Source organism: Vidua chalybeata, chromosome 2 (assembly GCF_026979565.1).
Source record: "Vidua chalybeata isolate OUT-0048 chromosome 2, bVidCha1 merged haplotype, whole genome shotgun sequence".
NCBI lineage: Eukaryota > Metazoa > Chordata > Aves > Passeriformes > Viduidae > Vidua > Vidua chalybeata.
Genome location: NC_071531.1, coordinates 64,543,559 through 64,560,043, shown reverse-complemented (window position 1 = coordinate 64,560,043; position 16,485 = coordinate 64,543,559). Strand labels below are relative to the sequence as shown.

General features: G+C 43.8%; 1 pseudogene; it reads right to left on the bottom strand.

Annotated features, from left to right (window-relative positions):
• Window positions 1-11,597: 11,597 nt before the first annotated feature.
• On the bottom strand, window positions 11,598-16,405 carry LOC128783720 (uncharacterized; annotated as a pseudogene).
• Window positions 16,406-16,485: the final 80 nt, after the last annotated feature.

Genomic DNA, 16,485 nt, shown 5'->3' with positions numbered 1-16,485 from the left:
AAGGTCTGGAAAACAAGAGGGCTGCTTCTTTGGAAGAGAGGGAATAAATTAGAGCTGAGCAGGGAAAGGATGATACTGCAGTAGTAGGCAAAGACCAGAGGTAATCTCAGGGCAGATAGGCAAATGAAAAATACTCCAGACAAGCCAGCAATAGTGGAAGATTCAAATTATTTTTATATTTAGAGGAGAACAAGGCACAAAAATCCCCTTCTGCCTTATTCTGTGTTCTAATGTCAACTGTTTCTTTTTACAGGAACCTGGCTCAGCTCAGCAATCTTTGCCAAGCTTTACAAGGTTCTTTGTACATTACTTTCTCTGGAGCTGGTGGTAGCCAAGGTGACATGGACTCTATGGTATGATAAATCCTTTGGAGTTAGTGAGAAAGAGAGTAAATAGAGGGCTCTTGTCCTAAAATCCAGAGAGGTCTTTGTTAATATTTTTTTATTTATTTAGCTGTAATACACCCTGCATGCTGGTGGAAGAAGCAATTTAAAATTCCTTCTGTCACAAATGAGATTTATTCTTCATTCTTTCCTCTGCCTTCTGGGTGGACACATTCGACTGTAAAAATATTTCTTCACTCTTCCCTTGATTTCTGGGCTACTGACCTCTTATAAGCAAAGGCATTTGAGCCACTAGCCAGCGAAACCTGTACAGGCTTAAGGCAAATATATGATACAGCTGATCCAAGTTGTTGTTATTTAACAGCAAAAAGGAAAAAAAAAGGGGTGAATGGAGTCAGTGACATAGATTCCAGTAAAACCAAACACAGTAGGTTTTACAGGATGTACTGGCTGCTGGAGGTTTATATCAGAACATCTGCTCTGCTGATTGAAATCCCTTCTTGATCTGCTCACATAAATTAGCATATCCCCCTTAATCATCATGCTCAGGCAGTGCATCTTCAAGTTGCAAATGCTCAAATGGGTCTACTAGAAGGTCTAACCTGGCTCATAGGATCTGCCACCAGCTGTCATTTTACTGGTTATTTGACCACATGATCACAGTCAAATCACATCTCTCTCTCTCTCAAGATTACTTCTATAAGCTTACTTCTATAAAACAAGGGAAGGTTGAATTGTTTAAAGTTTGAGATCCTGCCAATTTCTCCTGTGCACACTGCACAAGATTTCCCAGCAGAGAAAGTTAGCCATGTGGGTAGGGATAAAAGCACAAAAAATTCTGGAGTCCATTTCAGTGTCAATTTATCAGTGTATAAAGAGAGGCTGAATTGAGGAAGAGGAGCACAAAGGGGAGAACAAAGGCATGGAGTGAGTGTGGAATTGGAAGAAGAAGAAAGTGACCATGGTAGTGAAAGTTGTAGCCCATAACAGGGCAGACAAGGGGGGCAGGGGGGCACACAGTTAGTACAATCCATGCTGCAGCAGGTGGTAGGAGCTGAAGAATCCATAATTGTTAAGGTGTTGTATATAGATTTGTTTTACACACACACACACACACACACACACACACACACACACATACACACAGTGTTACCTGTTATTACGGGCTCCTTAAGTGATTTTAGCTTTAGAGAAAGATAAAAAAAAAAAAAAAAAAGCCTAACAATGCTGCTGGGCTTGTAGTTTTGGGAAATGCTGTATAAAGTATGGTTGTGGAAGAGAGGGGCCATGAGGGCCCATAACAAGCCACAAGGGGACAAGAGGGGCTGAGAGAGTAGATAAGGTTGCAGCTGGGGACTTTCCTCCAGCTGCAGGCAAAAGAGGCATACATGATCAAGTTGATGGAGGGGTAGAAGAAAGGATTTTGCGTTTGGAAACTGATGAAGGGTTTAGTCTTATAGAACAGACTTGTAGGGAAGACCCAGAGAAAGTTGTGAAGGTTTGTGATGATTGGATATGTTATTCCTAGGGATCTGCGTAAGTTGTTAGAAGCAGCATGGAACATGTACAATAATTAGGAGTGAAAGCTACATTAGCAGAACAAAGCCCGAGAGAGGCAGAGAAGGAATTACAGGCACAGTTGTATAGAGGTCTGTGTGTTATTTTGTTAAGAGAAGAGCCAGTGGAAATGGGAATATCTGTGGGGAAAGGGACAAACACGGACTGGTGGACCCTGGACTTCACCCAAATCTGATCAGGCAGGAAGACTCCCACTGTTAGAAGATGTGTGATGGGGACTGGAGGTGTCATCCCCAGCATAACCTCTGGGGATTACATTAACGCTGGGAATGACAAACTGAATTTCTTAGTAGATACTGGAGTGGTGTATACAGTCTTAAATATGCCTAAAGGAAAATTTAGTCAGGAAACAATTCACGTTGGTGTGACAGAGCAAAAGGAAAATTGGCCTTTCTTTCAGCATTAAAATTTGGAATTGGTAATTCGGTGTTAGACCATAAATTTCCTTATATACCTGAATGTCCCATACCAATACTAGGAAGAGATGTATTGAGTAAATTAAATGCACAAATTATGTTTGAAAAAGAAAAAAAATCCAAGTTTCTGGCCACAGGCTCCTCTGTTACAATGAGCTGGTTGGGTTTGTCCTGAGGCTGAGGGATTGGTGCAGCACTGCAGAGGCCTGTGCTGGCTCAGGTGAACTGTTCTGTGGAAAGGCTTCACCTCGTAACTGGAAGGGTACTTGCAGTTTAGGAGATTTGCTCTTTCACACGGGCAAAGGAGTCGGCACCAGGAAAGAAAAGAGGCTATCTGTCAAACTCCTGAGCCTCTTTCTAAAAAAGAACTGAGTCTGAATGCAGCAAACCCTTTCAGAAATTGAACCATGCTCTATTGACTGGTCCTGCACTGGGACTACTGGACTTGGTAAACCTTTTGAACTATTTGTGCATGAAAAATTCCATTTGGTATTGGGGGTATTGACACAACTGGCATCCTAGAAGAGCAAAGGATGGTCAGCCTGCCTCAGGACAGTAGTGGCAGCAGTCCTCCAAATCCAGGAAGGAAAAAAAAAATAACCATGGGGCAGCATCTGACTGTTTTTGTGCCCTGTACAGTTGTAGTGGTGTTGGAACAAAAGAAGGACACTGGTCATCACCAAGCAGAATGTTAACATACCAGACAGTACTGCTAGAACAAGGTAATGTGGAGTTAAAATAACTAACCTGGAGTTAAAATAACTTACCTGAATCCAGCAGTGTTCTTAACAGCTGACCCATGATGTAAGGAATTTGCCCATGATTGTTTGCAGACCACTGAAGAGGTGTACTGTAGTTGAGATGATGTACAGAACTTGGAAGACATAGATTGGGAACTCTTTGTGGATGGGAGCAGCTTTGTGAAAAATGGAATCGAAAAGCCAAGTAACTCAGTAGTAACTCAGCATGAGGTAATAGCAGCCAAAGCTATAACCCCCAACACATTGTCTCAGGAAGAACTGATTGCATTGACAAGACCATTGGAGCTCTCGCAGAATAAGATTGTAAATATATGGACAGACTTAATATTTGCTTTTGGAGTGGTCCATGCCCATAGAGCCATTTGGAAAGAGAGGGCTGTTAACCTTCCAGGCATCCCCTGTGGAACATGGACAAATAATAGAGATTGTTAGAGGGGGTGCAGCTACCTTGAAAGGTGGCATCAATACTTTGTAAAGCTCATCAGTCTGGACAGACCCCAGTAAATACTGGAAATTGCCTGGCTGACAAACGAGCCAAGGAGGCCTCTGGTGGGAATGTCCTGTTAATTTTACCTGAGAAATAACAGTATTTGGACAAGCAGGCTAAGGATGAAAAATTGGCAGAATTGTTAGATGCTGAAAAGAGTCCTGAAGGATGGCAGATTACATCCAGCAAACAAATAGTGATTCCCCAACACCTTATGAGGAAAATCTCAGGAGAAGGACATATAGTAACTCACTGAGGAATAGAGTTTGTGGTAGAAGCAATGAAGCCTGAGGTTTTGAACATACGAATGACTGTTATCATAAAAAGCATTGTTAAAAAGTGCCAAACACTTAAATAACAATGCACATCAAATTAGATAGCCTACACCTGTGACTGTTAAGAAAGGAAATTGTCCAGGAGACTATTGGCAAATGGTTTTTGCTGAGCTGCCATGGCAAAAGGGCCACAGGTATTTATTGGTACTGGTAGATACTTTTTCAGGATGGCCAGAAGCTTCTTCTTAGTGCACTATCAAAGCTAGTAAAGATTTTGGTGAAGAAAATTATTGCAAGTTTTGGAATGTGAGTGGGAATGTCACCAGACAGAGGTTTACATCATTGCTGAAATAGCAAAAGCTCAGCTAAAATGATAAGGGTAAAGTGGGGCTTGTGTACTTCATGGAGACCTCAGTCGAGTGGGAAAGTAGGAATGAAGCAAAGTCTGACAGAATATATTAAATCCCATAGGCAGTTGTTGTCTTCTTTCCACAGAGACATTGTGCTGGCAGCATCCATGACACTGGGTATCACAGCTCATCCGTACCAACCTGGACACTACCTCAAAACCTGGACTGGAGAGCCTCTCCAAGAAAAGTGGAAGGGACCATATCAAGTGCTGCTAACCATCAATACTGGTGTGAAGGTGCAAGAAGTAGATTTGTGGCTCCCCAGCTTAGGGTGGTTAAAACAACTGTTTGTACTTATTGTGGTGTTCTTGCTCATGATCTTGATCACTTGTTGATCACATACTACTGTACAGACTAGGTCAATACAGCAGTATGGATATAAGTGGATATGAGACTTTTGAAGAAATTATATTAAAGTCTCAAAGGGGCAATTTGTTACCAAATGAGTTATATTATTATGAATAAACTGATATTTATAATGGTAGTATGATTTATTGTTATTAGGAATAAATTATTGTTGGCTGTGTAACCTAGCATACTGCTTGTAGAATTTATTTCCCAGTTTTTGGTGACACGATGTCATGGTTTAAAAGACAAATGTCTGCCAAGGATGGTGGGAACCTTCCTGGAATGCAAAGATGACCCCTCCCTCAAAATCATTGTAACTTCGAAATTACAGGGCTTTGAGGCAAAAGTATATGAAAGGGAATAACAGTTCTTTACTAGGAAATATGTACATGTGTAGATATGTAAGAGAGCAGAACAAACACCAGAGAAACAGAAGTTTTGCACCTGCTGAGCGCGGCGTTTCCCCTCTGATGTAGTTATGACCGCGGCCGGTAGGGGGCGAGGCAGAGAGAGAGAGTGTGCCATGATCCCCTCAGCCGGCACCGGGAGGGAAGGAAAGAAATTGCTTCTTTTGCAAACTCAAAGTGTTCGATCTCAGCACTACCAAGGAGCAGCTGGCAGAAGCAGCAGAAGCAGCGGAAGCAGGCAGATTCGACCGTAGTGCCGAATTACAGCATGGCAAAGCTCTGGAGCCGAATGAACAACTCCCACAGCACTGCACCACCACTCCCTCGGCTCCGCAGAAATGGCGGAAAGGGGAGAAAGGACCCGCCCCGCCAGCGAGGTCTCAGGCAGAGCCCAGAACTTCTCACACAATATCCCCAGCTGAAGCGATACGCGGAATAAATAAATAGGCTCCACAACCTGGTGTAGTTATGAAGTGGGTATGTATTGTCAGGCCGGCACAAGTGGGATAGCTCTCATAAAAACTTGTACCCCGAGCCTCGGTCTGACCCACACCTTTATTCCCAAAGGTGTTCCATATGCAATACATTACACAACTTTGCCATGCATATTCAACCCTTGGCCCCGCCTGTCCTCGACTCTCATGCTAAATAGGTCCACGCCCTTCTGGGCACAAGTGGTTTGCTGTGGCGGTCGTATGGGGGTCTCTCGGTGGTCCTGAGGCTGAAGATTGGGGTCTTCCTCATGACTGAACTTTTGAACTTCTTCCCTCTGCGCATGTGCTTTTGGTCCTTTGGTGCTTATCTGAGTACGTTTGTCAGCCTCGATAGGCTTGGAGACAGAAGAGCCTCTTTATCTGGGTTCTTTGCATCTCCTGATCTCCTCCGGTATTGTTCTTTATGTAAGAAGCTTCAGAAATTTGCATTTTCCTATGCCCTTTGTACCATGGCAGAGGTGTCTTAAGTAAAAGGTTAAAATTCAACACATAATTCTACAAGCTAAAATTTAAATGGTAAATTCATTTTGTTAACTCAAGTGAACTCCAAAAATCTCTATTTCATAGTGTTATAAATAACTGTGTAATTGTTTGTTATATGTAACAGGTATAATTTGTGCAATTTTTTTGCATGATATATATATAATATTAAATAGTTGTTAGAATGTACCCTTTGGCATTAGAAGCCCCCCTTCTCAGGCAAAACCAGGTGCGTGCTGAAACCCGATTTACAAGCAAAGGGATGTGGCTTGCCAGGAGATGGGCCTTATCTGAGGCGATATGGAGACACCCAGGCGCTGATCATCGCGTGAACGACCCGAGATGGACATCAGGAACATCCGCCCCCCAGGCCGAGACATGTGAATACTGTGTTCCCATAAATTTCATCAAGAGTTTCAACGACACCGGACTTCGAATTGTTCTGCCTTGTCGCCGAGAAGGAAATCTCATCAATTTATGGAACTTTGAATGAAACAAAGGACTGAATGCCGAAATCCTGGCTTCAGGCAAAATTTTCCCTATAAAAATCGCTTGTACCAGGATGGTGGGGTGGGAGTGTAGAGTGAAACCTCTGCTGAGGCTGATCTCTGTGTCTCGCACCCAGCGCCGATCCCGGGCTCGGCACTGTCCTTTTCCTTGTGGCTGGCTAAGTTAGATCTCTATTGCTAAAATAAATTCTTATTATTTTTTTAATTTGGCTGGATCATTTTTCATTTATAACATTGTTGGCTTTTGCTATTATATATTGGCTTTTACAAATTCTTTTGCTATAGTACAGTTTATAATCTCTTTTAAACTGCTTTTAAAATAGTATAATTTGTCAGCCTTTTATGGTCACCCTAATCCCTGCATAGATTGTATATTTTAGTGTGATAAAATATAGTTTAGGCTTTCGCAAAATATTAAAACAGAGGCTATGTGCTGTGTATTATAACATTAACTTTTGCAGGAGTAATTGTAGTTGTGAAATAATAACTAATGCTTTTATTTTAGTAACTAACTATAGTGAAATAGCTAATATTGATTGAAAGTACTTGTAAAAATGGCTAAAATGTCTGTATGATAAGATAACATTGAAAAGAACCAGGCAAATGGCACCAAAAGAGCAAGGAGGAGTCTACCACTGACTCTTTGGCTATCAATAACTGTCAAACCACAGACCAGGGGACTTTGTGAGAAAATAAAATATAAGACTCTCAAAATCACATCTGCATTGTGGCACTATAGTACACTTACTGTACTCTAAGAAGATGAGGTCAGGGGTCAAAGTAAGCTAAAGAATTCCTGGAACATGTAAACTCAAAGGAATTATGTATATGTATAATCTTAATGAATATGCATTTGACCAATGCAATTAAAAAGTCTGTAAGAAGAGTTGCTGTAGTTAACTGTGTGCATCTGGCTATGGCTACGCACCCAGCGCTGTTACTTTTCCTTTATCCCTTATTATCTCTTGTTAAAACTTTTAAAAATTTTAAAGAGTGAGCCTGTTTCTCACACCCAGCCTCCCAAACTGAGAGGGGGAGCCCACGCTCCCATTCAAAACTCCCAAACTCCAAAACGATTCCACTGGAATGCCAGAGCTATCAGCCACCTCCCTTTGTGTCTTAATCGCTGTCTATTCACCGAGAAAGCTGCCCCCTTCCAGCATCTTCCTAGTAAGATCGGGAAGAAATTCACTGAGACACCTAAACCCTGCCCCCACAAGAAATATGGAAGTGAGGCCATACCTCTATCCCTGCTTCAGCAGTCTCTGAACCACCCAAATGGAGTACCACTGGTTACTGTCTCACAGTGCTGAGCTTGCATATTTTCTCTGCACAATTTCTACTTTCCTGTAAAAAAAGTTAACTTTGAAAAACAGTACTTAAACATCATCTTGTGTTATGTTTATACACATACATTTTATGGCTTCCAATCAAAACTGTTATGTGTAACGGGTATAATTCGTGTCATTTTTAGCATGATATATATAATATTAAATATTTGTTAGAATGTACTCGTTTGTATTAGAAGCCCAACCCACCCTCTCAGGCAAAACCAGGTGTGTATTGAAACCCGATTTACAAGTAAAAGGATGTGGCTCGCCAGGAGATGGGCCTTATCTGAAGCTATACATAGACACCCAGGCGCTGATCATCGCGTGAACGAACTGAGATGGATATCAGGAAAATCCCCCGGGCTGATACATGAGGATACGTGTTCCCATAAATTTCATCAAGGGTTTCAACGACTCCGGACTTCGAATTGTTCTACCTTGTCGCTAAGAAGGAAATCTCATCAACTTATGGGACTCTGAATGAAACAAAGGACTGAATGCCGAAATCCTGGCTTCAGGCAAAATTTTCCCTATAAAAATCGCTTGTACCGGGATGGTGGTGTGTGGGCATAGAGGAAAACCTCCTCTGAGGCTGACTTCTGTGTCTCGCACCCAGCGCCGATTCCGGGCTTGGCGCTGCCCTTTTCCTTGTGGCTGGCTAGTTAGATCTCGATTGCTAAAATAAATTTTTATTTTTAATTTGGCTGGATTATTTTTCATTTATAACAAAACCACAATGAAAGAGCACACACACACCAACGACACCCATGAAAAAAAGTACACAGATGAATTCTCTACCAAAAAAAAAAAAAAAAAAAAAAGATAATGAACACTTTATCTCAGGAAACTCTAATTTGAGGAATACCAAGTTGCAGCCCTCATTGTAACTCACATGCATGCAACATGACAGATTTCAAGGCAAACTAAATTAGCATGGGATTCTCAGAATTTGAGTAATGATTGCCCTTTAATGCTGAGCTACTCTTGCTTAAAAGATCACTTGAGATTAACTTCTAAAGTTAATGGCCAAGAAGCCTGAGGTTACTTTCTAAAGGTCCATTGACCAAGAAGTTCAGCTGCATGAAATCCTGCTGTGTGAAGAGGCAACCCTGGGCACAATTTGTCAGAGGAATTTGGGCAGTCTGGCTGCATTTCCGAGTACTATCAAATGGCTGCCATTCTCATTTCTCATTGAAAGGAATGGGAAGAATTTGGCTTTACAAACAGACTCAAGAGATAAGGCTAGAGACAAGATAGTAATAGGAGGAACCATTGAGAAGAATGTTACTAATTGACACAGAACATTGCTCAAGCAAGGCCTTGATAAATTCCTGAACCCAGAGAAGAACAAAGACACAAAAGGGGTTGTGTGTACAGTAGAAGGGAACATGTAGTGAGGGTATCATGAAGTCTGTACCTTCCAAGTACCTCAGCCAATGGGGAAGGGGAGAGTGTGATGAAGTCAGGAAATTAGGATAAAAAGGAAGCTGTGCTCTCCAACAATTTGAGAGACCCCAGGGGAACTGCCCTGTGCCCTTTCCTTTCATTTCAATAAAGTGATAGGACACCTTTGTCTCCTTTTGGACATAAACCTCTGACATCGTGAATTTATCTGCACATCCTGTAGCATTGCACTGACTTTTACTCATCGCTGGCCAGCCTGGAAGTATGGAGAACAGATCTGGGAATATTTCCACATTCCTTTCCCTGGCCCTTTGAAAGACCTCTTTCTCCAGGAGAGGAAAGAAGAAATGATATCCAGTGCCAAAGTTCCTTCATCAGTCCATTTCAACATCTCTTCCAGCAACCACAGTCAGGGTCCACTGCTGAACAACCCTGATAAAGTAATTTCATATCATGGATGATATGAAATCATTGTAATGGTGGTTGTAATTTCTTGATAACAGAAATGGGGGTTGTTGGATACCAAAAGACTATTTGAAAGTCCAAAGAGGAAAAGCACAGTGCTGGTGAGTTAGTGTTTTAATGGAAGACTGATGGTGATTTCCCTTCAGTGAGTGGATTGGGGATTTCTCCAACTAGTGAATTAAAGAACTTAAATCCAACAGCAAAATTCTGTTAAATAAGGCAGAACTTAAATCCAACAGCAAAATTCTTTTAAATAAATTCCTTTATTACAGCACTGGAGACATGCTGGAAATATTTTGCCATGAACATATCCCATGAGACACAGTTCCCTGGGGTTTAAATACATTGTCACGCTTAGGATTTCCTTACAGCCCCTCCCAGACATCCAAGGTGTCTTCTCCAATGTTGTCATAGCATGGAGCAGGGCTGTCATATTGTGTCCTTTACCTGTTATTATTTTGATTAGAGGGCTTCGTTACTTCATCAGAGGGTCTTCATTATTGTCTTCATCATCTGTCCTCTGGATGACCCTTCCATGTTGGCAGCTCCCAGCACATGCGTAATTCACTTCTGTTGACCCCTAATTTTTTATCTTACTGTACTAAGTCACTGCTAAGACACTTTTCCTTAAGTTAAAGATAGCCCAGAACTCCCCTTACCTAAGCAATTTCCTAATGAATTTGCTTCCACAAAACAAACCTCTCTCCATTAAGTTTTCTTAGGTGTATAGGTCTTTGGAGTTATTTCCTGCAGGTTCAAGTTCAGCTATTTCTTAGTTTTCTTGGGCTTTTAATCTTGTTCTACTGACACAAAGTTAAACACAAATTTAAGTAAAAAAACCCACATAAATTCTTTAGCTAACTAGGGAACAACTGCTTACAAAGTTCAGGGGACTTAGAGATTCTTGGCTAAATGAGATAATTCCTTTTCACTAGGTGCTTACCACAGACAGTGCTCTGCGCTGAGGCTGCACTTTGGAAATACATCTCTGAAACACCTCATGTAATTACACGCAAAGCTGGAGGGGAGCTTTCCCAGATCAAGGCCTTGAAAAATAACTTTTTTTCTTCTTTTTCCCCAAATACTAATCCTGGCCATGTTTTGTTGGTCTTGGCCCATACACAGCACAGATCCTTCTGCTTGACTGCTTGTGAGACATCAAAGAGCATCCTGGGACATGTACCCTACTCACCAGCTGGTCTGGCTTGAACCCTGCTGGCTCTCACAGGCTCAGCCGTGCTTGCTCCAGGTGCCACACCAGGGACACACAGGCTTTGACCCTGGTCCAGGTTGGTGGCTGGCACTTGGCCTCTCTCACTCAGGTCTCCCTAGCTGCTGGCACCTGGGCATACAGGGCCTCTGGTTCTGGCCCAGCTGCTGATTTCAGAGCCCCCTACACACATTCACACCAGTTGGGGTGTCCCTCATCCAGGAAAAGAGTTAGAAATGGAGTTTAATAAGAAGACAGGACAGTCTGTGGTGATAGAGCACTGGGCCAACCCAGACAAGTGTGCTGACCAGCCTCCTGCATAAATGAAACCAGACCCTTTTATTCCTTCATCCATCCATTTTCCCAGGCTTTTTATTCCCAGATGCCCTTGAGTCCTCTCTGTCTCACTTTTGTCTCCTCCCCTAAGAATCCCATAACAGTCTGGTGCAATTCCCAAATGCTCTTAATTTGCATGGCATCATTTGTCTGTAGCCCTTAGGTAGTGACGCCCTGAGTTCAAAAGGTCCACAGATGGACACATCTGGATGGGTTTCCCACATAGAACCTAGGGCTTAGGATCTCTTGGGACATCCCTGAACGGGCCTGGGCAAGCTGCCTCTTCCTGAGACCTTAGTGTGTGTTCCTGACCGGCCCATGGGCCCCTGTGCTCCTCTGGGCTTACGGAGATGGCTGGTGTCTCTCCTTCCTCTGCAGGGCTGTGGAGCAGCTGGGCTGGGGTATCACTTGGACTCTCTCACCTGCTGTTACCTCTCTGTCCTCCTTCATGGGAGAGCAGTCAAGCTCCTTGATGGATAACCCAGCAGGTGTACTCTCCAACTCACTTTGGAAGCTGCTGTTCAGGTTCTCTCCTTCCTCTGAAAACAAGTGCCTCCAACTTTTCCTTGATTCCAGGTTTCTCTTGGGCTTTTTGTGAAGGGTGGAGCCTGGTGTCTGCTTCTGCAAGAGACCCAGTAGAGTAGTGTGGTAATCTCTACAGAGCTCTACACTACCTGGCAGAGAGAAGTGATGAGTAGACAAGAGAGTTCTATGTTGATTTGGTACAGCCTGGTTTTTGGTAGTGGGGGAGGGCCACACAAGTGGCTTCTGTAAGAAGTTGCTAGAAGCTTCCACCATGTCTGACAGAGCCAATCCCTGAAGATGGACATGCTGCTGGCCCAATTGGAGAGGTTGGTAATGCCTCTCTGATGACATATTTAAGAAGAAAATCAAAACAGCGCATGTGCAATTTTTGCCAGGAGTCGTGAGGTGCCGCTGCTGTGGCCATCCCTGCAGCACGTGGCGATGTGCTGCCATGGCCGTCGCCATCTTGGTGCAGCCAGTGGCAAGCCTTGCCTGCCTGGCTACCCCTAGCCAGCCACTGCGGGCAGAAGGGCAGGGTGGCGATGGCAGCTTCCCCTTCCCAGCACCCCACACGAAGAGAGGTGTTAAATAGCGCCAGTGCCGCAGCAATCGCCACTGCCTGCATGGTGGTGGCGAGGCTGCATGGCCAATGGTGAAAACATAGTGAGCAATTCCCTGACATGGAACCTAAATGAGATTAACTTCTCAGTGCTGTGGAATCTTGCAAGAATCTTTAAACTAGTGGAACTTGTTGGCAATGGTACCTATGGGCAGCAGTGTCTCTTCTAGTCAGAGAAGAGGAGGAAGTGAGGACATGTGAGAGAAAACACGGCAGCACTAAGGTCAGTGGAAAAAGATGTGGAGAAGGTGCTCCAAGCGTCAGAGCCAAGATTCCTCTGCAGGCTGTGGTGAGGACCATGGTGAAACAAACTGTCCCCTTGCAGCCCATGAGGTCCACAGGGGATGCAGAGATCCACTTGTGGCCCATGGGAGAAGTGGTCACGCTGGAGCGGGTGGATGCCAGAGGAAGCTGTGATCTAGTGGGAACCTGAATAGAAAGAGAGGGCCCTTGCTTCCAGAGGTAGAGAAAGAAGGCACTTGTTGCCAAACTAGACCAGCCTATCCTTAGAGGATTGCACCCCATGGGTGAGTGATCCACACCACAGTAGTTTTGGGAGGACTGTTTGCCTGTGGGAAGGACTCACACTGCAGCAGTTTTGGCAGGACTTCTGCATGTGAGATTGGAATCACGATGGAGAAGTTCCCAGAGAACTGTCTCCCATGGGAGGGATCCCCTGGCATAGCTCTCCCTGAGCAAACAGAAAAAGAGCTTAGATGACCAACAGACCAAAACACCCATGGCTGGCCCCATTTCCCTGCACTGTTGGTGGGAAAGAGGAAAGAGCTGGAGGGGAAAAAAGGGAAGCTTTTATAAAGGCTTATTTTACTTCTCATTATCCTCCTCTGACTCTGTTAATAATAAATTTACCTTATACTTTTAAACTTGAACCTCTTTTCTCCCAGTCCTTATCTCGACTCATGAGACCTTCATTAATTTTTTCCCCTTGCCTTTGCCCAACTGTAGCAGGAGAGGATAAGCCTGGCATTTTGTCAGTGTCAAACCACAACAGGTTCCCAGTTACAGCACAGGAGCAGCAGGAGCTTGCAGGGAAAATAGGGAACATATGGGAGGTCAGAGCAGAGTGTCTAGTGGGAGGGATTCCCAGTTGTGACCAATTACTTGTTCTGTCTGTGGATGCCAGCAGCCCTCCGAAGCACCTTTGAGTCTGCACCAGGAGGAGGGCAGGGCAGACCCTTGTGGGGAAACTTCTGTGTGAGTCTGCTTTTTACAGCACCCGAGCTCTGGGTTTCCCTGGGGCTCCCGGGCCTTGTTCAGAAGGGACATCTCAACTGCCCTCCTGGACATTTCCAGTGCCTCTTCCATGCTTTTGCACCTAAATAACTTTGACTAACTTTTCTGATGCACACTTCAGGGCAGCGGTGCAAAACATTAAGCAGTTTTTCCTGATCGTTGCTAGAGGGACACATGGGACACACGTTGTTGTGTCATCCACCCAGTGTGGCTGTCCCATGCAGCAAAGACACGGCAGGACAGAGACCTCTAATGGAGGATGTGAGTAACCACTAGAAGCCTTGGCTGTGTTACCTCATTTTGGTAAGGGATGTGTTGGTCTTTCGGTGTGTGTAGGCTCAGAGAGGCTCTCTCATCTAGATCTTGCTGTAAGCCTGTCTTCTTTGCAGGAGTTCTAGGTGCACCATATGTGTCTTCTGCCTTGGAAAGAAAACACACCATCAATTAGTCACAGGATGCTTAGTATACCCCTTGTCATTTAGAGTGAATTGTGCTATTTTAAAGATGCTGTTACTAGCTGGGTGGGTTTCCAGAAGAGATATATAAAAATACCAAGAAGAAAGAGAAAGGCAAATTGCAAGGTGAACAGAGAGGCAAGGCACCTCATTTGCAAGAAAAGGGAAGCTATTCTTACTTGTTCCTTCTGCGGTTATTTAGTCTCATAACACAATATATCAACACCAGTAAGAACGACGCAGCTGTCAATATCGATGTGATGATGACTGTACTCTTCTGAACATCTACGAAAAGAAACCAGTAAGTTCACACAGAACATGAAGTGATGCCAGTATGTTTCTGCTGTCCTCTTCCAGGGGTTGGGACTGAGTGCAGCATTCAGAATTTTGTGCTCATTTATCCTTTGAAGGAGAGAAAGGAACAGTGTAGCAATATAACTGTACCAAATATGAAGGATTATTTAATGTTTTAAAATAAATACTGGTAATGTCTTACGCTTTTCTGGTATCAGGTTATATCAAAACCTAGAACTTTTGATCTATTTGTATTTCTTTTTCTGAAAGATGGCTTATCCCAGGAGAAGTGTCCCATCCTTCCTGACACATATCCTTCAGCAAAATATTCTACGTGAAATGTTTTTCCCCATCATTTGTCTGCCAGGTGCCTGTTCTGCTGGTATCCCCCAGATGTGTGTACTGCTGCTCTACATAAATCATTCTGTAGACGTATAGACATACTGTGTATGCACAAATGTAGATATTTATTCCATCTATATATGCACACATCCACCATACATACACAAAGGCACCACAGGAAGGAACCTTCTGGAAGGTTTCAAATCCTGAAATCTTCATCTAGCGTGAGCTCTTACCTCAGAGAAAGTTGTCTAGCAAGACCTATGTAAGTACAAACTGCCCTCTCACAATTGCACATCCTTTCCTAAGTGCTCCCCACTACATGTTATGCACCTCCACACAACTGCAGCCCACCTTTGTTGCATCCTGGGCTGTAACGCACTGCCGCTCACCTTCCCTTCCTTTTCCAGGTGAAGTGCCTTCATTTTCCTTCCTTGTGGGTGGTCGAGGAGGCAGAACAAGGCATGGAGGCGGCTGGCAGAGAAGGTAAGTCTGCTTGCCACTGTTACTGTTCTGTTGGTGTTCTGGATGTGGTGTATTTGAGGTGTCTCCTCCAGGCCTCTGTCATCCAGCCATGTGATATTGGGGGCAGGCTTTCCTGCTGCTGAGCACACTGCTGTGAGGAGACCCTCAGCAGGCAGGAGGGAATGGAATGCCACTGTGAGCTCAGAAATTGCTGGCAGCAAAAAGAGAAGGTGCTTTTTACACTCTGTGGTGAGTTTACAGTCAAAGCTGGGTGGGTTTCTCTCTCTGTACAAGGCCTTCACTTCCCCTGAGGAAAGTGTTGCCTAGAAAATAGAAAGGATCTTCCAAAAAAAAGTTAAAGTGAATATAAAAGCAAATCTTAACTTGAAAGCTTTCAGGTACACAGTATGGTGAAAACCACATGTGGTACAGTGATTCTACAATTTTTATAAGGTCAGTTGATTAATATTCCTGTCATATACTGTCCAGTAAAAAGGACAGTTGGTTAGCTAATAATTTTGGTATGGCAATCTTGACACTATCCACCAAGGAGATGCTGCTGCATGGAAAATCTCCATGTGGTGGATAGTATAATGACATCCCTGCCTCCTGAGTACATCAGACCCAAATTGAGTGCCAGAAAGAGAGAAGGTGTTAGTGGAAAAATTACTTTGGATGTTGAGGCACATCTCTTTGCTGAAGGAGCCATGATGGAACACATTGAGAATGCAACTGTAATAAGAGTCATCCTCAAGTGTGAGATTTTGGAGGGTGATAGCTGAGGCCTTTGGAGTTGCTCTAGTGAAAGACACCTTCTTCTGAAATTACCCTATCAGCCTCAGCCCATGTATTGGGCTGTAGGTGGCCATGTTCTGGAAGGAAGTCCCATTTCTCTTCTGCCAGGTAACTTGCAAAACATCCATTGAGAGCAAGAAGTTGCAATAGAAATTTGCCTATTCCCCCAAGGGCGGCTACGATGATGGTATCAGATTGGATGGGTTCCTTCAAAGCTAGGAACAAAGCAAACCCCCAGATCAGGGCAGGAGGAAAAGCAATTGACTCAGGGAAGGTCATACTGCCTTGAAACATCCAGTCACATTGTTCTTATCTTGCAGAGCACTAGAATAAGGAACTCCAGCACAAGGTCATGGGGCACACCAGGAGACCTCAGACACTCTGTTGTCACAGGTGGCCATCACATCATTATTCTCTGCTGTACAATTCCATGAAGAGGAGGCAGGCAGCATGGGAACAGAGGGCAGACAGGCTCTTTAGC